Below are 25028 nucleotides of genomic sequence, written 5' to 3'. Positions count from 1 at the left end.
TGCACAACCTCAATCTAAAATCCTCAACTTTTATTTAATATTATACAAACTAGTAACAACCTCAATCTGAAATCCTCAACTTTTATTCAATATCAAAATTGAATTTGCAATATTCACAAATTTTTTGTCTTTCTTTTTCATATTTTCCACTGATATATAAAAATAATAATAAAAAAAATAAAATAAAATCCCTTAGCCCTATCAATTGGAAGTGTTGGGAATTTGGGACCAAAAATAGATTTATGAGAAAAGTTAACTCTGACTAAGAAATATATATGCGAAAAAAGCTCTATTCAAATATAGGTTAACATCAAATTTTCATATAATATTTTAAGTTCTTATTCTTTTCCTATTCAACACTTGATAGGCTAACGTTCTTTAAATAAATTTAGCAATTTTTCAATCTTGGTATAGAAACAATCGTGATTCTTTTGGGAGAAAAAAAAAAACTTTAGGATTTAGTTTAACCGATAAGAAAATGAGTAATGATTATTTTTAGAAAATTTAAAATTTTAAACGTGTCTAAATTATAATGGTCCACATCAGCTGGGAGGCCTCCCATGGGAGTACCAAGTATTGTCTTGAAAATTATTAGAGGTTGAATGAATATTTTAGGTATCTCTTTTTCATTAGTCAATTATATCATTTTTATTTTTTATAAAAACAAATACACTCATTCCTTAATAAAGTTGTTATTATCAAATAGGGTAACATCCTGTTAAAGGATATTATTGTAAAATTAACAATAAAAATATTTAAAAAGATATTGCTACAATATAAATTAAAAAATAATTTAATTATGAAAAATACTTATCATATAATGCGTCACCAAACACCTAATCTTCTTTTTACTTACCTCAAATTTTTCATATCCCAAACTAGCTCTTAATATTCTGTAAAATAAAAAATCTCTCGTGACCCTTGCCTATCAGAATAAAGATGAACATATATAATTGATATACCAGAATTATGTGAGATCAGCACGACTTTGCTCGTCTGATTTGGCTATTTACCTGACGTCGTTTGTACATTATACACCATTTGTAACATTTACCTTTACCAAAATAATAATAATAATAATAATAACAACAAACTAACAAACAAACAAAACTTCTATGAACCTTGCAGGTGTTGGAACTTAGAGAATTAGGTTATTCAGTTTTTTCACTCGATTGGGGTGTTGGAACTTTTGGATTTGTACTGTTTTTATATTTGGTTTCTTCCAATATCTTAATTACTAAAGCAGTGTGTCAATTTTAATATAAGTGATGAGAAAATGAACTAAATCAATCTATTCAAAAATTTTATAATCAACAATCATTTAGAGAAACATCAAAAGTCATGCACTTCAGTCGCTCATGCTATCATGTCAACCATCAACAGTCATGCACTACAATGGTTCATACACTCATTGTGCTGTAAAACTAGTACCAGCTTAGTGGATTGCATGACTAAAAATCTAACAAATTTGAAATTAAATGTCTTATTACTTGTGAGCATGTTATAGAAATCTTGAACTAACATTTGATGGACACACATTTAAAGACAATTTGTCCATGTAAAGGAAAAAAAAGAAAGGGATTTAAGACAATTCAATCTTTTGACATTAATATCATTGCGGAAATTTGTATCTTTCATATATTTTAGAGTTGAAAGTATTGTTAATGATAATTACCTCTTTTTGTGGTAGTGAAAATGGCAAGTACCGAACCATCCTTGTCCATAATATTGAAGTAAATTGTACAATATATGGAGTACTCCATATTAGAGTATAACAAATTAGGGAGGACTCGAATACGAACACAATCGTTGGAAGGCCTTGGTAATGCACACATCAAAATATATTTAGTCCCACCATTTTCACATGCGTTAAATCACCCGCCACATATACATACAAAAACGTGTAGTGTTATATTTCTGTTTCAACATATAAAAAAGCTAGAAAATCACTATAAAACCATTTCCTTGCTCTCTCTCTCTGGTTTTGCCTTGCAACTTCTTGAATCTCAATACCATCTCTCTCTCCCTGAATTCATTTCTTTTATGCCTTCAGGGCTGATCATGAAGAAGAAGAACGAAGATCTCCTTGAACCTCTCGGTCTTCACAGCATTGCCATAGTTCTCAAAGAAACTTTGAAAGTTTTTTCCATCTCCAAAATATATATGTTTGTATTTTTTTAAACATAGATATGAATATAAACTTATTATGGGCATGTCTATCTTGTTACATCCTTGTAATCGGTGGGCAGATTGAGAGGCTAATCTTTAGAAAAAGTGCACAAGTTTAGTGAGAGCACTCCCATTCTAGCTCCACTTAATAGCTTAAGTTTTTGGGTCGGCCCGTAAAAAATCCGGCCCATTACACCTAGAACAATGAGATCTCCTGTATAAGAATGAAGAATTATAAATTTACGAACCAGTAAAAATTTAGGCTTCAAGCATTCTTGAAAGGAAAGTAAAATAAATTATTTAGTATTAGCAGGGGTAGATAGTGTCCAACAAAAGGCAGAGACTTGAGGCCAAGCTTTTCCAACATCTTGTGGGATGACAATATAATTTGACCAAGAGATCCTCAAGAAAACTTTTAAATTAGTCCTCAGTAGATAATTTTAAAACTTTAATGAAGCGCCAACACATTTAACATTACTCGGTACATGAGAATGACTTTTTACCCTCAAGTTGAGATGATAAACAATTTGGCATGATTATAGCTCTACAATGTCTTTGAATTTCGAAAAAATTTACTCCTACACACACGCCTTTACTGGATGCCTCCACCCATCTCTATGCAAAAGTATGAAATTTGCGGAGAATTATGCAAGAAAATAAGTTTATGTGATTTGTAGACATACATGCAACAGGGCATCGTTCAGTGCAGAGGTGAAAATGCTCGGTTTTCAAGCATGAAAATGAAGGGTTCAAATGCCTAGTCAACAGTACAGAAATAGTCAAAACAGTTTAATCGTCTCAGTCAACAGTCCGAAACAGCACATATAAGTTGTTGTTGTTGTTTTTTTATTTTTATTTTTATTTTTTATTATTTTTTTAATAAAGATATTATTAACAAACTAGAGCAGGAGGGCATACCCCACCACCAAGAGAAACAAAGAAAAACCAATTTCAGAAATTCGTTAATATAGCCTTCAGAGCAAAAATGGAGCCACAGGAAAGTCTAAACACATAAAATGGAAAAGTCTATTCCGTGTGCAAAAAGAATTATTCAAGAAAAAAAGTTATGTAATTTGTAGACATACATGCAACAGGACATTGTTCAGTGCAGAGGTGAAATGCTCGGTTTTCAAGCATGAAAACAAAGGGTTCAAATGCCGAAGTTTAGGTTTGTATCTGATTTATTCCTGTCAACACCCTTGATTAACTAGAATCGTAATGGGTAAATGACCTTTTTGACATTCAGCACATTCATAAGGCCTTAGCATACCTCCAAGTATATTGTTAGAGTTCCCTCTCAAGACTTTGCAATACATCTCAGCAAATTCGTTGCCTTCCTTGTGAACAACGAAATGCAATATCTTATTATTATTATTATTATTATTATTTATTATTATATATTTTTTTTTCTTTCTGAAATGCAGTATCCATATCTTACAAACAAGAAAACCAGAATAGCATAATATACTGCTCCATTAAAATGCAAAACATGCGTTGTTAAGTTATTCTTAGATATAAACACATAACATAACCATGTCATAAATTCATAACTATGTATTCAAATTACCAAAGAACAATAAAATATATATACGTAATATATATATATATATATATAAAGACAAAATGATCATCATTCTTGGAGATTAATGCTAAAGGTGAGGACATCCACAAAGATTAATAAATTTAGGAAAATACTGCATCTTAGAAATATCTGTTGAGGAATGACTAATTCTATTCAAACTGAAAAACCCATTCATACGATTGGTTTAAACAACCACATCTAATGTGTGCGGGAGCAATGGTGACCGCATTGAATTTAACATGTAACTATGCAATCCTTGATGGTAGACATCTAATTATGTGGCCATGGCACAAACAACTTTAACTCATAATCAAAAAGAAAATGAAAACAAGAAGAAAAAAGGAAGAACTAGGGAAAAAAAAAATTCATCTGTGTCAACTTTTCAATATCTAACTAAAAAAAAAAAATAGGAAAGAAAATCAGCACACTAGTTGCAGATCAGTCTAGGTACAATGTCCATATTCATCCATAGCCAGAGAAGGAAGAACAATGAAATCAAAATCAGCCACCTCAACATCATCATCACTGCTTTTTTTTTTTCACATGAATAGAGTAGGCCACATAATACTGCTATCGGCCCCTGCACTTTGTCATTCCCCTCAATGCTGTTGGGGTCAACTAGACTCTCCACAAATAAATCCGCTTTAGAAACACAAGGACAATCACAAAATTTCATAAATGTATTTTCTTTATTATTGTATGATCCTAATTTTGATCAACGTAAAATCCTGATTTTGATCGATCAATCTTCATTAGAAGTTCACCATTCCTCAGTGTTGGCACCAAAACTTGGCAGCCACCTCAGCGGTGACGTGGACCAGTGATGGGCCGACACGTGTTTAGCATGATTCCAAGGAAGGTCGGCCAACAGAGAGACAAAAGGAGGAAATCTAGGAAATATATTTCAGCCACTTTATTTATAAGTTTGTTGCTGAAAAAATATATATATTGTAACAAGAATTTGAATTAATTCAAAATTGGTTATTGACTTAAAAGGGAATACTAGAGACACGGCTAGAGAGAAATCCCTATGAAGTAGGGATTTAATCGGAGAAGGGACTCCAACAAAGAAAGAACAGTCATATGGATTCAAAAGCTATAAAAGGTTATTTAGGCCATTAAAGGGAAGTACTTCAACCGAGCTTAAGGAAAGAGATTGCTAAAAATTAGCAACTACTCTACCAACTTTTTAGCAATAAATCTGCAATTTGTATTTGACTAAATCAAAGAGAGTCTTCAGCAAGAATTTTTTATTAAATTCTAGTGAAGCAAGATGAAGCAAGACATAGAAGATTACTGGGGTCGTGACCTAGTTTGAATAAAGCGAAGAAAATCAAGGGAAAGAGGATTTTTAGAGCAAATAGTTAGGGAATAAGTTAATTAAGACTTCTATAAATAGAAGTGTTGTAATTTCTTTCCAATTTGTCCAGCACCAACCGCAAATCAGCATGAATAAAAAATTCATCAAATGACTCAACGTCATCTTTATCGTCAATTCATTTGTCCAAATAGCAAATTTCATTCGAAGAAACTAAGTTCCAGCAACTTATTCTTCTTTTGCAATGCTTAATTATGCTATTTACAAATTTAATCTTTGTTTTATGCAACGAATTCAAATGACAAATCTTCAATCAGATTTATGTCAATTTAATTTGGCCTGTTCTATTCCATTGCACCATTACTTTTCAGTTCATTTCATTTCAGCCATCTTTATTTTAAGTCAATTTAAATTTAGCCAGTTCATTTAAATTACTTTACTTTTCATCGCATTTTTACTTCTTTTAGCACCTAAATAAAAAGTTCTTGCTATAAACAAGGCATAAAAAGAACCTTGCTGGGAGTTCTTACTTCTCTCTCCTACACATTTGCCTGAGAGTTAGCCATCGGAAAAAGGGATAGGCTGGTGTTCGAATCAATATTTTAAGTGTTTTATACAAATACTCTGGCACGCCCGCAAGAGTCCATCGACCGGCGTAAGACCAAAAAACCGCGCGAATATATTTTGGCACGCACGGTGGGACCACTAGTGGGTGTTTAGAAGAGGCAAAGATGCCACCACAGCTTACAAAAAATTCTAAGGCCGTGGCTATTGATGAAGATTTGGAGGAAGGTCATCAGCCAGCTTAGGCTGAGAACTCTGCATCAGGTCCTACTGATGAGTTAGCAGTGATGCAAGCACAAGTGAGCTCATTGGTAGATGCAATGGGAAGAATGGGAGCACGTTACAATGACCTGCATGAAACTATATCCCAACTCTCAGCCGCAATTTTGAACAAGCCGACTCAGGTTAGCAGCTCCAATAATCAGGAATCGGCTCTTCAGCCGAATCCGTCACAATCTACTCGGCAGAGAGGGCATTGAATCATCACAACCATGGCCGCCCCTAATGATACTCCAACCAGGTGCAACATCAAGTCAGCCGGTTCATAAGCCACCAACTTGGGCAAAAAACCACCAGCAGCCTACTGTGTCAGTTTTTAATCAGCCACTAGTAGCAGCTCTGCGGCCACAGATAATTCCACCAAACCCTCCTCGGGTACCTTTGAACTCGGGGGCAATCAGATCAGGTGGAGGCCATCGAACCCACTAAATACTCATGTGCCACCACAGGTTGGGCTCGAGGGGCAAAATATGGCTAATCAACCCCATAATTGGCCAAATTACTATCAACTAGTGGCTAATCAGCCGCCAGTTTATAATCAGGTACCACTAATAGTAAATTAGCCACCACAGGTCATGTTAGATAGAAGACAATTAGCTGATTTACTTACCCAAAAGTACGGCCTGGAACTTAGAGGTGCCGACCGACCAATTTATAGAACTCCATATCCAGAAGTGGTAGACCAAGTTGAGTTTCCTAGAGGATATAAAGTCCCTGACTTTGTAACCTTTAGTGGCGAAGGGAGTCAATCGACCGTGGAACACCTTGGCAGCTTCACAGTTCAATGCGGAGAGAACAGTGTGAGCCCTTGGTTAAAATTAAGACTTTTTCCTAACTCTTTGACACGGACAGCTTTTTCATGGTATATTCGCTTACCTCCTAACTTTGTTTTTAATTGGCCACAGATGGAGGAATTATTTCATAATCAGTTCTACCGTATGGAGCCAGAACCAACTCTGGCCGATTTATCCAGGCTGAGCCAATTGCCTAGTGAATTGGTCGAAACATTCATTGCAAGGTTTATAAGGGCAAGATTAAGATGCCGTGTACCTCTTCCAAAACAGGAGTACATCCGTTTAGCTTTGAACGACCTTGATTTTGAACTCCGGAAGAGGTTTGAAGGAGTCCCATTTCGTGATATGTATGACTTGGCCGAGAAAGCTACCAGGTATGAGTTGGTCCTCAAGGAGGAAAAAGAACGAAAGAATTCCTCGCAAGGTACGTACTATAGGGATCCCAATTATGAAGTTTTTTCAACCGATGTGGTTGAAGAAGAAGATCTTGATGCTAATCTTGCTGAAATTATTATTAAGAACCTTTATGTATGTGAGGCTTTGACAAAACCAAAGGCATCTACCATTGGTACTCAGCCATCAACATCTTCAGCTAGAAAGGGCACGACCGACACTGGTAAGGTTTATACGTTTAACTTGGCCAAAACAGAATAAATTTTTGATCATTTATTGGCCGACAAACAAATTGTTCTGCCAACAGGACACAATATACCATCAGCTACTGAATCCAAAGGAAAAGAGTTCTGCAAATTTCATAATTCATGGAATCATACTACTAACAATTGTTATGTATTTAGAAATGTATTGCAGAAAGCAATTGATGAAGGTGTATTGAAATTTCCTGAGAAGAAGCCAGATGTGATGGGGGTTGATGGTGATCCATTCCCTAATATTGTAAATACCAATGTAATCAGCCTGGCACTTGAAAAAGCTGCTGATAATGGTAAGCAAGAAAGATCACCAAAACTTTTTGATAGTTCATCATCAGCCAGCAACGATGAGCAAAGGGTAAAGGACTTGGAAAATCAATTAAGGGAGGCTCAAATTGCCCTCATCAACCACGGTTGTTGCCCAAGTTGCAAAGGCCGTGGGAATAATCAAGATAAGAGGAGCTATTTTCAATCGACCAGGAAGCACAGTGTCCATGAAAGGTTGAGTTATCAGCCTAAACAGAGTCCTGAAGAAGTTAATCGACCAATATTCAAAGAAAACGGGCCAAGGGCAGTAAGAATCATTCGATCAGAAAGATCTGTGGCCGATAGAGTTCTACCAGAGCAACATTCTTATCCTAGCTTCAAAAGGAAACCAGTAATTCAGTCAGAAATATGGGTTCAAAAGGGGAAAGAATCTAGCCGTGTAAGAACGGTCAGACCTCCTTTGGTTGACCATGGCAGATGGACTCGAGTGAATCATCCGAAGTTTTCTAAGCAGCCTCTTACACGTACTCAAAAAAGGAGGATGCAAAGGAAGAATGCAGAACTTAGAAGAAAAGAGGTTAAGATTGATCAGGTTCAACCAGCCAAGGAAGATGAACCAGGGGTGGCTAAAGACATGGAGGTTGCTATATCTTTTGGGAATGAGGCATCCTCTTATGAGGAGAAAGACGATCATGAAGATCAAGATCCAAAGCATGCGGCCAAGTACATAATTCGTTTTGGTTCCCTTCCGAATGAGGTAAATTGTAACACGGTATTTGTTTTACCTTATATTTTTGAAGCAAGGACAGAGCCAATGATGATCAGGTATGTTAAATCAGCCAAACTTGAAGAGGAGGCTGAATCATCAGAAATTAAGAATGACTCGAAGAATTCATTGGCCGGGGTAGGATTAGTCTCTCAAGGCCAACCAACTAAGACCGATAAAATCATCTTTGAGAAACCACTTCTAGCCATGACACAACAGTTGAGGCCGTTGTATGTTAAAGTATGGGTTGAAGGTCAGCCAATTAATAGGGTGTTGGTTGACAATGGTTTAGTGGTAAATGTCATTCCAGCAACTACTTTGAAGAAATTGGGTGAAACCATGGATGATGTGGTGCCAACCGACATGGCCATCAGTGGTTTGAATGGAGGATCTAGTAATACCAAAGGTATTCTGCCTTTGGAAATTACAATTGGTGGCAAAACATCCTTCACGGCCTTCTTTATCATTGACTCAACCTCGGCCTATAATCTCCTTTTAGGCCGAGATTGGATTCACCCTAATATGTGTATCCCATCAACATTGCACTAAATGTTGATTTTTTGGGATGGAAATGAGGAAAAAATTGTTGAGGCCGATAATAAACCCTTTATAGCCAGGGTGTATTCAGCCGGAGCTGCACTTTATGATGAAATTGTTGTACCTATCAAATTTGTTGGCACTAACAGGATGGGTCGACCAGCAGCAGTAACAATGAAGAAAAACCTAGTAAGTACTAATATTGAAGAACTATTGACAAAAGTAGTTCGGCCGAAAATTGATATTTTTAGGTCGACCATCAAAGAAATTGAAGACATTTCTGATAGATCACACAAATAACGAAGAAAAGAAGCGGCAAGCTTTTAGGGCCGCTTGCATAAGACTGGAAGTATATCTGGCTTAAAAGAGATTGGCCAGAGAAGAACAGTTATATGACGAGGTATCAGCCAACACGGCCGATATAGTTGAAGAAGGTTTTGAAAAGTTGGATGCAATCTAAATTGAGGATTTGGAGTCAACCCCTTCCAGGATAGAAGATAATAAAGCTGAAGTTTAAGATCCTTTATTTGAAATTAATGTCGGTACTGAAAAAGATCATCGGCCATTATTTGTTAGTGCTTTGCTTGAGCCTAATTTCCAGGCTGATTTGATCAAATTATTAAAGGAATATAATGATTGTTTTGATTGGAGTTATGAAGAGATGCCTGGCCTATAACGGGAGTTGGTAGAACACAGATTGCCTATCAAAAAAGATTTTCAGCCTTATAAACAACCACTAAGGAGGATGTCCTTGGAAGTGATGCTCAAAATTAAGGAAGAAATTGAAAGATTTCTTAAGGCAGGATTTATTCGAACGATCAGGTATGTTGAATGGTTATCTAATGTTGTTCCTGTAATAAAGAAGAATGTTTGTGTGGATTTTAGCAATTTAAATAATGCCACTCCAAAAGATGAATATCCAATGCCAGTGGTCAATCAACTTATTGATTCGGCTGCTAAGCATGAAATATTGTCCTTTATGGACGACCATTCAGGATATAATCAAATCTATATAGCCAAAGAAGTTATTCCCAAAACGGCTTTTAGATGTCCTGGGTCAATTGGTACTTTTGAGTGGGTTGTAATGCCATTCGGCCTAAAGAATGCAGGGGCTACTTATCAAAGGGCAATGAATTCAATCTTCCATGATATGATTGACCGATTTATAGAAGTTTACATAGATGATGTAGTTATGAAATCATCGGCCAAAAAACAACATTTGGAACACTTTAAAAAGGCCTTTGAAAGGATGAGAGTCCATAAGTTGAAAATGAACCCATTGAAGTGTACTTTTGGGTATCAGCTGGGAATTTCTTGGGATTTTTGGTACACAAACGAGGTATAGAAGTTGATCAGAATAAGGCCAAAGTTGTTATAAATGCTATGGCTTCAACCAACAAAAAACAGGTGCAAAGGTTTCTCGGCCAGGTAGATTTTCTTAGAAGGTTTATTTCTAATCATGCTGGCCGAGTACTGCTTTTTCTCCTTTATTAAAATTGAAGTCACATGAGAAATTCCATTGGGATGAATCCCATCAGAAGGCTTTTGACAAAATAAAAGAGTATTTGGCAAACCCCCCCGATAGTGATGCCTCCAAGGAAGAAATGGCCGTTGAAGCTTTATCTATCGACCGCGGAAGAATCAATTGGTAGCATGCTTACTCAGAATAATGAACTTGGGAAGGAACATGCTGTTTACTATTTAAGCAGAGTACTAACTGATGTTGAATGCAGATATTCTTCAATTGAGAAACTTTGTTTATCTTTACATTATTCAGTCATGAAATTAAGAATATATATGCGGCCGGTTGATGTTTATATTCTTTGTCAAACTAACGTGATTAAATATATGCTATCAAGGCCATTGATCACTGGCCGAATAGGTAAGTAGGCATTGGCCTTGATGGAATTTAAATTTATCTTTGTCCCACAAAAATCAGTTAAAGGAAGGGTCCTGGCTGATTTCTTGGCCGATCATCCTTCAACTGATATTGATCCACAGGTTTATGATGAGTTAGAATCATCAGCCATATTCCTAACTCCTTGGATATTGATGTTCGATGGATCAAGCACGACTGATGGAGTAGGAACAGGTATTATTATTATTATCTCACTAGCTTGAAGAAAGACTTCATTTTTATTTTTCTTAGATTTTAAATATTCAAATAATCAGGTCGAATATGAAGCACTTATAATCGGCCTACAAATTCTAATTGAAATGGCTGTTGGCGATGTTAAAATTTAGGGAGATTCAAACTTGGTACTTAGTCAAATTATTGAAGATTTCAAATGTTTAAGTTGGCAATTTAGGCCGTTTCATTCTCTGGCCACATCATTGTTGAATCAATTTAATACTGGTCAACTTAAGTTCTGGCCGAGGGGGCAGAATAAGGAGGCCAATAACATGGCCCAAGCAGCCTCTGGAATCAGGTACCAATTGGAATGGAGATCAGTTGATAAAAATAACACGAAGATCATTGCCTTCGGCTGAATTAAGAAATACTATGTTCGCCGATTCCTGGGTAATTGATATAGAAGATCTGGCCGATGATGATTGGAGGATACCATTCATAATGTTTCTTCGAAATCCAAACATCAAGGCTGATAGAAGTATCAAAAGAAGAGCAATCAACTTTCTACTTCTTGATGGGGATCTATACAGAAAAGGCCTTGAAGATGGACTCCTACTACAATGCATAATTAAAGAAGAGTCACTTCAAGTTATAGTCGAGGTACATGAAGGTAGCTGTGGAGCCCACCAAGTAGGAATTAAAATAAGATGACTGATTCGAAGGTATGGATACTATTAGCTAAGAATGAGAAAAGATTGCATAGATTATGCAAAAGGATGTCAGACCTGTCAAAAACATGGGCCGATTCAAAATGTATTAGCAAAAGAATTACAGCCAATAATCAAATTATGGCCGTTCAGAGGTTGGGGCCTTGACCTCATTGGTAAAGTGAATCCACCATCAAGCGAAGGCCATCACTGGGTGATTGTTGCCACGGATTATTTTACTAAATGGGTTGAGGCCAAAGCTTGTAAAATGGTTGATCAACAAACAAACAGTGATTAACTTCATGGAACAACATATTGTCCACAGATTTGGAATCCCAGAAACACTTGTTTCAGATAATGCAACAGTGTTTAGGGCAGTTGATGTGCTACAATTCAGCCACAATATGAACATCCATATGTCAGTACCATACTATGCCCAAGCAAATGGTCAGGCTGAGTCCTCAAACAAAATTTTGATAGAGATCATTGAAAAAATGATTAAAGATAAACCAAGAAGATGGCATGAGACTTTATCAGAGGCTCTATGGGCCTATAGAAATTAAAAACAGAACAGGCACAGGAATCACACCATATATGTTAACTTAAGGATATGATGTTGTTTTGCCTATGGAAATGAAGGTTAAATCGGCAATAATCTAACTCCGGCTGATTACACTCAAGCAATGTTAATAGAGTTGGAAGACTGGATGAAGTCAGGTTGGATGCTTTGGATCACATCATAGCTCACAAAAAGAAAGTAATGAGGATCTACAACAAAAGGGTAAAACTAAAGTCTTTTGCTGAAGAGGATTTAGTGTGGAAAGTTGTTCTGCCAGTGGGTAAGGTTGACAGAAAATATAGGAAGTGGTCCCATAAATGGGAAGGGCCATACTTAGTTCATCAAGTCCTAAGTGGAAGAGCATACAGGTTGAAGTATCTTAGTGGCCGATTGCATGATTACCCTATTAATGGCAAGTACCTCAAGAGGTATATGCTAGCGATCTTTGAAAGGGAAAATTAGAGTCAGCCAGTACCTTTGGTTGACCAAGTGTACCTTTATGTAATAAATTCGGCTTATTTAATAGGCTGATTTAGTTGTTTGAATTTTAATTAAAAAAAAAAAAAAATTGTTGAAATATTGGATTTTTTGTAATAAAAAAGGCCATTCATTATTGAAGTGTAAAGGTTACATCATTTGAGTGCACACACTGAAAATGGCCACAAAAAAGGCGTCCCACTAAAAAAGATTTACATATTTGCAAATTTCTCCTTGAAATCGGCCCAAATCACTAAGAACCGATTAAAAGCAACCATAGCCCGTCTCTTTGATTCTTCTAGTCTAGGTAATTCTTCACAAAGACTGGCATGCTTGTGAGCAAGGTCTTGAGCTTCAAACTGCAATGTGGCAGTCTCGGCAGACAAGATGGCCTTAAGAACATGAATCTGGTCGATCTCTTTTTGAAGGACTTTCTCTCTTTCCTCAAGGCTGATGAATTCTATGTTCACTCGGTCAAAGGTGGAAGCTTAAGTTAACAACTGGTTACCAAGAGTTTCCTTCCTGCTCTTGCTTTGTTGAATTAATTGATCGATTCATTGGCTTGAAAAATCTCATCAGCTAAAGCTGGTAATTGACCTTTGAAAGTAGCAATGGTGGCTTACAGGTCGACTGGGAAGTCTGGATACTAGCTGAGTGTAGTAAGGACAGCCGTGAGCTCACTTTCAAACTTAGGAAGATCAGCAACATCTCTTTGCAAGATTTCAACCAAAGTTCTTTTGGTTTCTTCCATGGTTTGTATTGGAACACTGGCTGATAACTGGAGTCGCTCCTGAAGATTCACTTTCTCTTTCCTCTGTCACTGAAGCCACCACATCTTTGAAGAAATTACTCAAGGCCAGAAGGGAAGAAGCAAGAGCTTTTGGTAGAGGAAAAGAAGGAATAGCTTAAGTTTCTTCATGTACAACTTGTCAATATAGAAAAAGGTTAGAAGTTTAATTTTTAAAGTATGAAAAAAATTACAGGTATGAGATAGTCAATACTTTGGATGATTTGGCCATAGTTGCATCCAAATGTGATTGATGGCTGACTACTGGTGGAAGAAACTCTGGCTGAAGAGCTGTGCTGTCTCCTTGAGATGAAGCTTTGGCCAGAGTGACTTGAAAATTTAAGGGTACCTCAATGGGTTCATGAAAATCCTTCAAAGGACTAAAATTCCTAACTGGCCTATAGACCAAGTCAAGAAGCGGAGATTGCTGCAAAAGAGAAATCAATGATGTTACCAAAAGTGATGAGGTTAAAAGCTTAGGTAAAAGTTATCATTACCTCTTTTTCCTCTGAGGAATGATCAGAAGGATCATCAGTAACATTAATTATGGGGTCACGGCCAGTTCAATCACCGGATCATCAGTTACGTCTTCTGTAGGCTGAAGGCTTCCTGGATCTTTCTCTACCTCATGTTTCTTACTCTTACTGAATTTTGTCCTCTTTAGAGTCACATGAGCAGTTGATTTCTTTCTTTTTCCCTGAAGAAGGAAATTTTATTAAAGATTGTCTCGGCCGATAATAGTTATGGCCGAGAATTAGGTATCAATATTGGCTAAGTATTTGAGTAATACAGCCGATATGCTTATCTTCGTATACTAATAAGTATAAACTTTTACCTTGCCTATAACTGGAGGGCTGGAGGAACATCAAGGATGATGGCTGATTCAGTTGCTGCAGGCTAAGGAGGGTGACTGGAGGAAATTTCATCATCTTGAGGCTCAATGTTCTCTGGATTAAGGGAGGCTGACAAAGTTTCATCATCTGGATCTGCAAAAGGGTAAGAGAATTTAGCTTAAAACTTTTAAATATATATGTATGAAAATAAAAGAGGAATATACCTTTGAGAAGGCTGGCTGTGGCCTTAGCCTTAGCTTTTTTCTCTTTATTTATCCTTGTTGGAGCATCTGTTGGCTGAGAAAAAGGAAGTTTTTTTGATCGTTTGTTTCTTGCCTTTGGGAGGATCTTTTTGAGGTACTTTCTTTGGGGTAACAGCCCGAGTAATTATAAATGCCCCTTCAAAGGCCACAAATATGAATTTAAATGATTCCAAGATTTTAATGACAAGGGACTGGCACTCAGCCATCTTAGTGGAAGTAATGTAGGAAGACTACCATTGGTCAAAACTGGAATCTGAGGCTGGATTCTTGATGAAAGGTTGGAGAATCCAGCTTGCAAACTAGAAAACCGAGAGGATACATTCTTAACAAAAGAGTCATCCGGAAATACTACACACTGATTGAAATTTTTGTTAAAGGAAAGATAAGGAGGCATAGGAATCATTTGGGTCAGGCCGAATTGCCTAGCAAGTTGACTAGAGTTATAAAACTCAACCTTAACCTTTGAATTTACTGTCCCTACAGGACCAGTATAGAAATGAAGATCCCTTGAAATAAGAAAATTGGCCCACATGGCTGAAAGTTCATCAGTAGTTTTTTTTGTAGATATTCCTTGAGGAAGAGTCAGCCATCAAGGGGCTTAAAAACAATGAGAAAGCAAAAGAAATTGACTTATGGTCCTGTGCTCGCAGCCAGAGTAGAAGAAATTAAAACAATCCCCAAATGAGTGAGATTTGGGCACGGCCGATGCATAACTCACAGAAAGGAGTGGATCATTGGCCGATGGCCTTACCACAGGCCTAACTCAGGAAAGTATACTTGTAGCCAAATTTAAAATAGCCAAAGGGGGCCACCATAACGTCCAAAGTTGGAAGTGAGCAAGTCATAAATTCCCCGGTATAAATGGGAAAGCACTGAAGGGGCTAGAGCAAAGGGTTTACCTCTGGAAAGAGCAACGGCCACATGGATGTAATTTTTAGTAACTTGGAAGGCCGGTACACATAGAAGGAACTTGTTCAGCCAGGCCAATAAGAAAGCAATATGCTCGGCATCGTTAATAGGAACACGAGGATCCATGGTAGAAGTTAAATACTTACCATAAGAAGATTCGGAAGATTTGGTTCCAGTTTGCTTAGAAGGGAAAACAAAGGGAGAATCCTCCTCTACCAATAAGCTGCTCACATCAATCCCAAAAGGCTTGAGGCCGGTTAAATAGCATATGTCTTGAATGGTTGGGGCCATCATGCCACACTTCAAGTGTAAGGAGTTAGTGGTGGTCGACCAGTTGAACATAGCCGCTATCATTAAAGCCCTGTCTTGAGCAATATTTGTTTTGCTCAATTGACTGGCATCGTAAATACCACAAGCTTTCCACGTCTCTCCTTTTACAGCCCCAACCCGATCGACCCAATTGATCTAAGCATCATTAGGAACATGCCATGTCCTAAAATGAAAATGTGGCAAACTGCCATTTTCATTTGGAGGAAAAGTTTGAAGAAACGGAAGCACATCAGCCGACGGATAGAATGATGATATGAATGCAGGAGCTTCATCAAGGAAGGCAGGACCTAAACCCTTGAAGTCAGTACGAAGATCTATGAGAGTATTGAGACAATATTTATAAGAACAAAGGGTTTTTAGTGATTTCTCGATGATATTGCCGTGAGTTGAAGAATCTGAAGGTTGTGGGGCCAAGGTAGAATTTATTGACTTGGTTTTCTTAGGAGCCATGAAAGATCGTCAAGGGAAAGAATTTGGGTTGTTAAGACTTGAGAAAGGGAATTTTAGAGATAGCAATTTAAAGGTAAGAAGAAGAATAATTTCAGGGTTGTAAACATGGAGCTAATACTAGTGGAATAAAATAGATATGTCCAATCACCGCTTTAATTGGGAACTGAAAACCATTAAGGCAGGTGGTTGGGTGATGGAAAGAGTTATTGCTAAGAAAAGAAAATTTTTGAAATTTAAGTTTTGGTCGATTAGAATTCCAAAAGCCTCTCATCATAAGCGATAAGGCATTTGAAATTCAGGGGGCATTTCTTGGCACCAAAACTTGGCAGCCACCTCAATGGTGACGTGGACCAGTGATGGGCCGACACGTGTTTAGCATGATTCCAAGGAAAGTCGGCCAACGGAGAGACAAAAGGAGGAAATCTAGGAAATATATTTCAGCCACTTTATTTATAAGTTTGTTGGTGAAAATATATATATATATATATATTGTAACAAGAATTTGAATTAATTCAAAATTGGTTACTGACTGAAAAGGGAATACTAGAGACACGGCTAGAGAGAAATCCCTATGAAGTAAGGATTTAATCGGAGAAGGGATTCCAACAAAGAAAGAACAGTCATATGGATTCAAAAGCTATAAAAGGTTATTTAGGCCATTAAAGGGAAGTACTTCAACCGAGCTTAAGGAAAGAGATTGCTAAAAATTAGTAACTACTCTACCAACTTTTTAGCAATAAATCTGCAATTTGTATTTGACTAAATCAAGGAGAGTCTTCAACAAGAATTTTTTATTAAATTCTAGTGAAGCAAGACGAGGCAAGACATAGAAGATTACTGGGTCGTGACCTAGTTTGAATAAAGCGAAGAAAATCAAGGGAAAGAGGATTTTTAGAGCAATTAGTTAGGGAATTAAGTTAATTAAGACTTCTATAAATAGAAGTGTTGTAAATTCTTTCCAATTTATCCAGCACCAACCACAAATCAGCATAAATCAAAAATTCATCAAATGACTCAACGTCATCTTTATCTTTAATTCATTTGTCCAAATAGCAAATTTCATTCGAAGAAACTAAGTTCCAGTAACTTATTCTCTTTTGCAATGCTTAATTATGCTATTTACAAATTTAATCTTTGTTTTATGCAACGAATTCAAATGACAAATATTTGATCAGATTTATGTCAATTTAATTCGGCTTGTTTTATTCCATTGCACCATCACTTTTCAGTCCATTTCATTTCAGCCATCTTTATTTTAAAGTCAATTTAAATTCAGCCAGTTCATTTAAATTACTTTACTTTTCATCGCATTTTTACTTCTTTTAGCACCTAGATAAAAAGTTCTTGCCATAAACAAGACATAAAAAGAACCTTGCTGGGAGTTCTTACTAGTCTCTCTCCCATACATTCGCCTGAGAGTCAACCATCGGAAAAAGGGATAAGCTGGTGTTCGAATCAATATTTTGAGTGTTTTATACAAATACTCTGGCACGCTCGCAAGAGTCAATCGACCGGCGTAAGACCAAAAAACCGCGCAAACAAACAGGAAACATAACGGTGTGAAGTCAACACCCACGTTATATGGCATAGTGATAAACTTATTACAAGATACCTTCATGCTATATTCCTTCACTAACCACACCTCAAGCAAAGCTGTTGGGTTAAACCAGAGACTCCACATACAAAACTGCTTTTGAAGAACAGGGACAATTAAATTTTTTTGTAAATCTTTCCTTTTAGTATTGTACGATCCTAATTTTATTTGATCATTGTAGCATATATCAATCTTCAGTTGAGGAACGACTAATTCTATTCAAACTGAAAAACCCCTTAATATTGCAACTTTAACTATAATAAAAAAGAAAATGAAAACTTCCCAAAAAAAAAAAGGACAAGAAACAGATGCACAAATTTCCATCAAAATAATCACAGCAAACTCTCTTAGCACAAATAAATGGTCAGACAGTTTAATCATCTCTATCAACTTTTCAATGTATAACTAACATACGTTTTTAGCATACTATTCCCTGGGAAAAAAGAAAAGAAATGAAAAGAAAATCAGCACACTAGTTGCAGATCAGTCTCTAGGCATAATGTCCAACGCAATCAGATTTTTCTTTCAAAGTCTGGCATCCAAGATTCAACATCCATCCATTGCCAGAGAAGGAAGAACAACGAAATGAAAATCAACCAAATCAACATCATCATCTCTGTTTTTTACACATGAATGAGGTCGGCCACATAATGTTACTGCAATTGGCCCTAGCCCTTGGGGCTGCATCAATGTATGTTGTATTATGTGTGTCGTACTACAACTCAGAAATGGTTCTATACTTGTCCTATTTATGCTGCAAACCCTTGTCCCTCCCATCAATGCTGTTGGGTGAAACCAAACTCTCCATATACAAAACTGCTTCAGAAAAATAGGGACAATTATAAATTTTCGTAAATGTATTTTCCTTAGTATTGTATGATCCTAATTTTCTTTGATCAACGTACGGTCCTGATTTTGATTGATCAATCTTCAGTAGAAGTTCACCATTCCTCAAGAAACATAACAGTGTGAAGTCAGTGCCAACGTTACATGGGATAGTGATAAACTTACTCCAAGATGTCTTCACACCATATTCCTTCATCAACCACATCTCAACCAGACCTCCATTGGCACCAGATGAGAATGACACTGCATAGAAACAGTCTTCTAAAACACCCAATCTGTGAAACGGATAATCTGTTCCGCCCTGAATATCTAGGTACATCTCACAAAATACCTCCTTTGATAAATCAAAAGAAACAATAATTATGTGAAGTGGTCTAGAACCAAAGGGTACGGGTAACCCTAGCCAATGAAGAGATTCCATATGTTCAAGAAGATTCCATTACCACACACCACAAAGCAACTATAAGTCAGATCTTGTAGTCTTCTCCAAGAATTGTGTCTAAGACTGAACAGATGGAATCTGATACTTTTAGAGGCAAAAATGTTGTGAGCTGCCATAACGACCTTGTAATCGTCTGAGGAGGAGTCAAAAGCAAACCCATAATAATACTTAATGTTATCATTTTTACAAGAGAGTGGAGGAGTAGTGGGTGGTTCTGTCAATTCCTTGGAGACTCTAGTGGAAGGGTTGTATAAGATAACTTTGATACGATCAACAACATAACTAATCAAGCCATTGCAAGAACCAATTACAGAGACGTGGCTATCTTGCCTCCGCAATGGACAATCCAACTTCACTAATGCATTATTATCAACATTAATATCGTTTTTGTTGTTGATGTCAAGTAATGATTCATAGTTTATTGATTGGGGAGGGAAACTAGAGAAAAATATGTTCTGGCAATTCTTGGAGAGAATTGATCGATTGAGATGTAATTTGACAAAATGGGGATGAGAAATTAAAGAACTTGATTGTTTGGATACACACCTGAATTGCAGAAGAGATTTAACTGGAAGTCTTGAGAGTATGTCCATTTCGATTTCTTCAGGTAGGTTCAGCTCAGCCATTGCGTCCCCAAATCTTCGATTCACGAATTTCAGAAATCACAAACCCTTGAGAGAGTACGTCACTCCTTCAACGGTTGGGACTGAAGTATGAGGGTTCCAGCGGCAGCTGAAGGGGGGGAGAGAGAGCTTATTGTAGAGAGACACAAGAAAACACCCAATAAAATGTGACGGGCTCTTGTTTCGATCACACCCAATTTTAAAATTATAATAATATTTTATTTTGGCTGGACCATTCAACACCTATAATATGCATATAGCTCATATATTTTTTTATAGGTTTTAAAAACTCCTTAATATTTATTGTAAGGAGAAATAAGATCGTCCGCCATTAATGAGGTGATAAAAATATTAAAATATTCTTCTTATAATTAAAAATAAATATAAATAAAAATTCAAATAATGTAAAATTATTATTATATTCTTTATTTTTGAGAATTATATGCAAAAGGGAAGGGCTTTTTGCGAATCAATAAAAGGTAATTTTGGTATTTAATCAGTTATGTGCCAGATACATGTTTTTTAAACGGTGCATTTTTAACGGCAACAACTAAAAAGTCATTCTTTACAACATTTTTAAATTCTTGATGGAGTTACATACCCAAAGTAAAATAAAGGAGTGTTATTTGCTCAAAAAGTAAATCTTAGGGGTGTTTTAGATACTTAGCCCTTTTATTTTTACATATTTCCAACAGCGCCTTTACACTCATCATTTAAATGGATAAAGTGCAATAAACCCCCCTGAACTATAAAGCAATTGCATAAAACCCACCTGAATTAAAAAGTACCCCCTAAATTATTAAAAAGTTGCAATTAAGGACAAGTGAGTCTTCGGCATCGGAAAAATAAGATTACAAAATTACCCTTTAGTGGAATAGCGCCGTTTTGATGCTTGATTACTTGTGATGCTAACATGTCAAACAAAATCTCAAGAACCAATAAAAATTCGCCTGCACATCACCTTTTCACTAACATTTTAGTAAGGCAGACCTGTCCTACCTCGTTTTAGTACCAAAAAGGACCATTGCCGGTGTCAATGAATCTCCATCAACACCGGTGACAAAAGAAAAAAAATCCCACCATTGGTGCAAAGTAAATTGTGTTTGTGTGAGAAGAAATATAAAAGAAAAGGAGGAGGAGGAGGAGGAGGAGGAGGAGATGACCAAGAAGCTTAGTGGACTAGTGATAATGAGTAACAATCACATAGCACCAGCGGCAATGCGCGATAAGGACACCGAACACCTCTAGCAAATAGCGACGATGGGGACGCCGAACACTTCTTTATCCATCCCTCACCAAATAGTCAACTCCGATTCATCTTCATCGTCTCACTCTAACCTTCCATGCTCACACTTCTCATCAAATCATTCCATCTCTCCCATCAAACTGCTGGAATCCTACAAGTTTCACGATTAGTTGAAACCCTAACATCCTCATAACACTGGTTATCTTACAAAGACGAAGAAAACCAAACCAACACACACAGAGAAAAATATTAGGTAAATTATACGGACCTCCCCTATGGTTTGCCATAATTATAAGAACCTCTCCTTTAGTTTGGTAAATTACTCAGACCTCTTCTAAAAAACCAAACATTATAACATGGGCCTCCCTTTTTAACGGTCAATGGTCAGTAAACGCCAAAAGTAGCTGACATTATGAAACTTAATTGATTAAATAGCAAAAATGCCCTTAATAGAATACAATGAACCTTTTAACCTTAATATATATATATATATATATATATATATATATATATATGTATGTATGTATGTATGTATGTATGTATGTATGTATAAACCCAATTCTGTATCAGGACTCTCTCTCCATTTTGTTACTTTTCCCCTACTTTGGGTTTGAATCACTCACACTCGTCGAGATCAACTAAGGACAACACATGGTAGCTCTCAAACTTGAAGTCAACTTCAGATCTATCCAAATATGTGGCATCCCGTTTGCAAAAGTTAGTGTTTGGATATGGTTGATTTAAAGAATTACATACAAGAAACTTTAGTGTATGTGTACATGTATATGTGTAAGAGAGAGACATAATAATAAAAGGTGTTGGATTCAATAATACATACATGTGTGTGTGTTGGGGGGGGGGGGGGTAAAATTTCTCCATTGTATTTATGTCCATATATTTTCCATATAAAATAGAACCCTTAAATCCCTTCATTCAGTTCCATTTTCTTGGAGATATGGAGAAATATTTTTTGCTTCCATGGAAGGGTTATTTAATAGATGGTGGGCCAATGATAGTAAAATTGGATATATACATAAAAAAATATCTCAACGCCAACCTTCTTTGTTTCTTTCCTTTTCTTTTCTTTTTCCTTCCTCAATTTTAAATCAATTTAATCTTGTTATTGGTAGATTCAAAGAACTTAAATTGGGTTTTGATTATAGTGGAAAGAGAAAAGTTTAGAGAGAGAAAGGGAAAGGGAAAAGGAAAGGGAAAGAAAGAGAGAGAGAGACATGAAAGAAATCTCAAAACATAAACTCCATACCTATTTCTTGAAAATCAATTTGATGAACATCCAAAAGGTAATTAATTGAATAGGGGTAGATAAAGATGAATGACCTGGGTTGAATTTAAGATTTCGCTAAAGGGACCATAACTGAGCTTTTGCCTTGAGATTTTATCGCGGATAATATTGTCAAGCTTGTTAATCAAGTTATAGGGTTGTAGTATCCCCTTCCCTTGAGCCACATACCGTTGAACACATTCAAAAAGGAAAGAAAAAAATCAAATTAATAACAAAGCCTAAAAGACCTTGCTTGTCGGCGTCATTCATCGCCGCCGTTGGAACTATTATCCTTTGAAAGCAGGATCAAACCCAGAAACTCATGTTTGAAAGTAAGATTTAACCTAACCCAAGAATCGATGTAGTCCTAATTTAGTCACTAGCGAACAATGTAGGGGTGTGGTAGTGGTCAGCCGGAGGGGGGCGGTTGGTGGTCGGTCGTGGTGGGGGTGGTGGTGGTCGGCCGGTGTAATACTCCTATATTTTAAAGGAATTATTTAATGGCATTAATTACTTTTATTTTATTTTAAATGATTTATTTGATTTAATTGGGTGTTTTGATTAATTGTTTTGTTTTAATTAAATTATATTTCAAAATTTCTTTGATGATTTGATATGTGTTCTTGTTTATTCGAAATAAATTGATTGTGTGTTGTTTTGGCTATGCTTGCATATGTGTTAATTATTTTATAATTAATTGATTAATTGATTATGGTAATTGTTTTATTTATTTATTTAATTTTCAAATTATTGGGTCAAGGAGATTTGGGCCAAATGAGGCGGTCTTGGATTTTAGAAGATGGTCTTAATAGGCCAATGATTATTACGATAATGGATATATGTATATATACACATATATACGAATATTATATATATATATATATATTCATGTATATTTTGTATATATAATATTTTGGGTAGTCTTATTAGGGTAGGATTAGGATGAGTGTGTGTATATATATATACATATTTTGTAGTAGAGGAGAAGATTGCACGTGAGAAAAGAATAAAGAAAACAAGGGGTGGCTGAGAGAGAGAAAGAGAAGAAAGGAAGAGAAGGAGAAGGGTGGGCCGAACCAAGGAAGATGAAAGAGAGGCTGGACAGGTGGAGAACGACGATAGCGACTTCAAGTCTGCCGGAGTTGCAATACAAGATTGGAAAAGCTTGCGGCGCGTCGGTTTCATTTCGAAACCTTCAGGCGAGTTCTTTCTCTAACTCTCCTTTTAGAACCCATAAGTTCTATACCTTGGGTATCATAATCTTATAATTAAATCTGTATGTAAATCACATAGACTTAGGTTAATAGCATGCAATCGTAGTTGCATGTTCGTGTATATATATATGTATAGGTGTTTATATATATATATGTATGTGTGTATAAGATTAGTTGAATATGCAATTTGAATTATTTGATCTTCAATTTTAATGGCTTAAAACATGTATATAAGTTAGTATTGATGTATGAAAAATTAATTGGGACCTAGACACATGATATAAGACCCGAATGACGAATTTCAGATTAAAAAATGGATCTATATAGCTAGTTCTGGGAATTAGCACTCAAGCGCTGTTAAACAAGGTTCGAGCATTGTTCTAGGCTTAAGCACTATTGGTTAGGGCTCGTGCCCTGGACCTGTTTTACTCCAAAAATGTTCCGAAAGGCCTCGATGTGATCTTTAAAGGTCCAGTAAGTGTTTTAAAGCGTCGGGATCAGTGTTTATGATGTAGTTACGTGAGATTGGTTTTAAACTCCTATGTTTCGAGATTTATATGGAAAGATTTAATCATAATTATGTTTGAAATCTTGGTATGTGGTATAAGTATGTGTTAAATGATTATTTAGTTTATATATGATATTTATCATGTTCTTGCATGCTGTAAATAGAAGGAAATCATAGTAGGCTGTGTTTTATATTTTATTCTTGCATAAAAACGCATATGATGCCTACTTGTATGATTTATGGTGTATTTAATTTTAATGATGACGTGTGGTTTATTCGGAGGCATAGAGAAGTTGCTAAAGGCATAAATATACTGCCTTATAAATTGTATGAATATAAGATATACAATGGAAGCATGGATGATATGCTATTTTGTAAGTGTGGATATAAATATAGTTAAGGAGGCAGGGAGGAGTTACCAAGGCATTAATATAACGCTATGTAATTTAGATGATTAGATAATTGTCTATGGGTATTACGTTTGTGGCTTAGGGGAAGTAAATAATCTTATGTTTGAATGAAATATTATTTTTTGGCTAATAAGTCAATATATTATATTTATGGGTTGAGGAAGTTAGTTTCCAAAGAGGATAGTTATCTAGTGTTGTATACAGAGTCTATATACACACACACACACACACACACACACATACACACACACACACACACACACACACACACACTATTATCTATGGATGGGATCCTAGATTTATTAGATTTCTTGTTGATACCATGTAAAATTACTGATCATCTTTTATTAAAGGTTAAAAACGATATTAGGATGGTTGTGGTTAGAGATACACTATTTATCGATTTTTAGAAGCTTGTTAGAGGGAACTTGCTCGTGGGATTGACTCACTTTATTTTTTTAAAATCTTTCAAGTTTTAGAAGTTCAATTCTAAAGGTTGAGGATCCACAGCTTGGAGACTTATCTGTTATCTATTCTTTCCAGTTATTTCA

The 25028-nt window shown here is 36.2% G+C and overlaps 1 long non-coding RNA gene across 2 annotated transcripts; it reads right to left on the bottom strand.

Annotated features, from left to right (window-relative positions):
* Window positions 1-1703: 1703 nt before the first annotated feature.
* On the bottom strand, window positions 1704-19997 carry LOC132297603 (uncharacterized). 2 transcript variants are annotated; one of them, XR_009479314.1, is made up of 4 exons: window positions 19741-19803; window positions 14363-14513; window positions 14025-14224; window positions 12705-13954 (listed from the first exon to the last, which is right to left on the bottom strand). It is a non-coding gene; the product is annotated as an uncharacterized LOC132297603 (long non-coding RNA). The 2 variants fall into 2 exon arrangements; XR_009479308.1 differs by lacking the exons at window positions 12705-13954; window positions 14025-14224; window positions 14363-14513 and adding an exon at window positions 1704-2383 and having other exon boundaries at window positions 19741-19997.
* Window positions 19998-25028: the final 5031 nt, after the last annotated feature.

This window comes from Cornus florida, unplaced genomic scaffold, assembly GCF_030987335.1.
Source record: "Cornus florida cultivar Cherokee Brave unplaced genomic scaffold, ASM3098733v1 CherokeeBrave_3.0.0_Hap2_Chr01, whole genome shotgun sequence".
Classification (NCBI taxonomy): Eukaryota; Viridiplantae; Streptophyta; class Magnoliopsida; order Cornales; family Cornaceae; genus Cornus; species Cornus florida.
The sequence above is the reverse complement of the archived record's forward strand: the minus strand, read 5'-3'. Positions and strand labels throughout refer to the sequence as shown.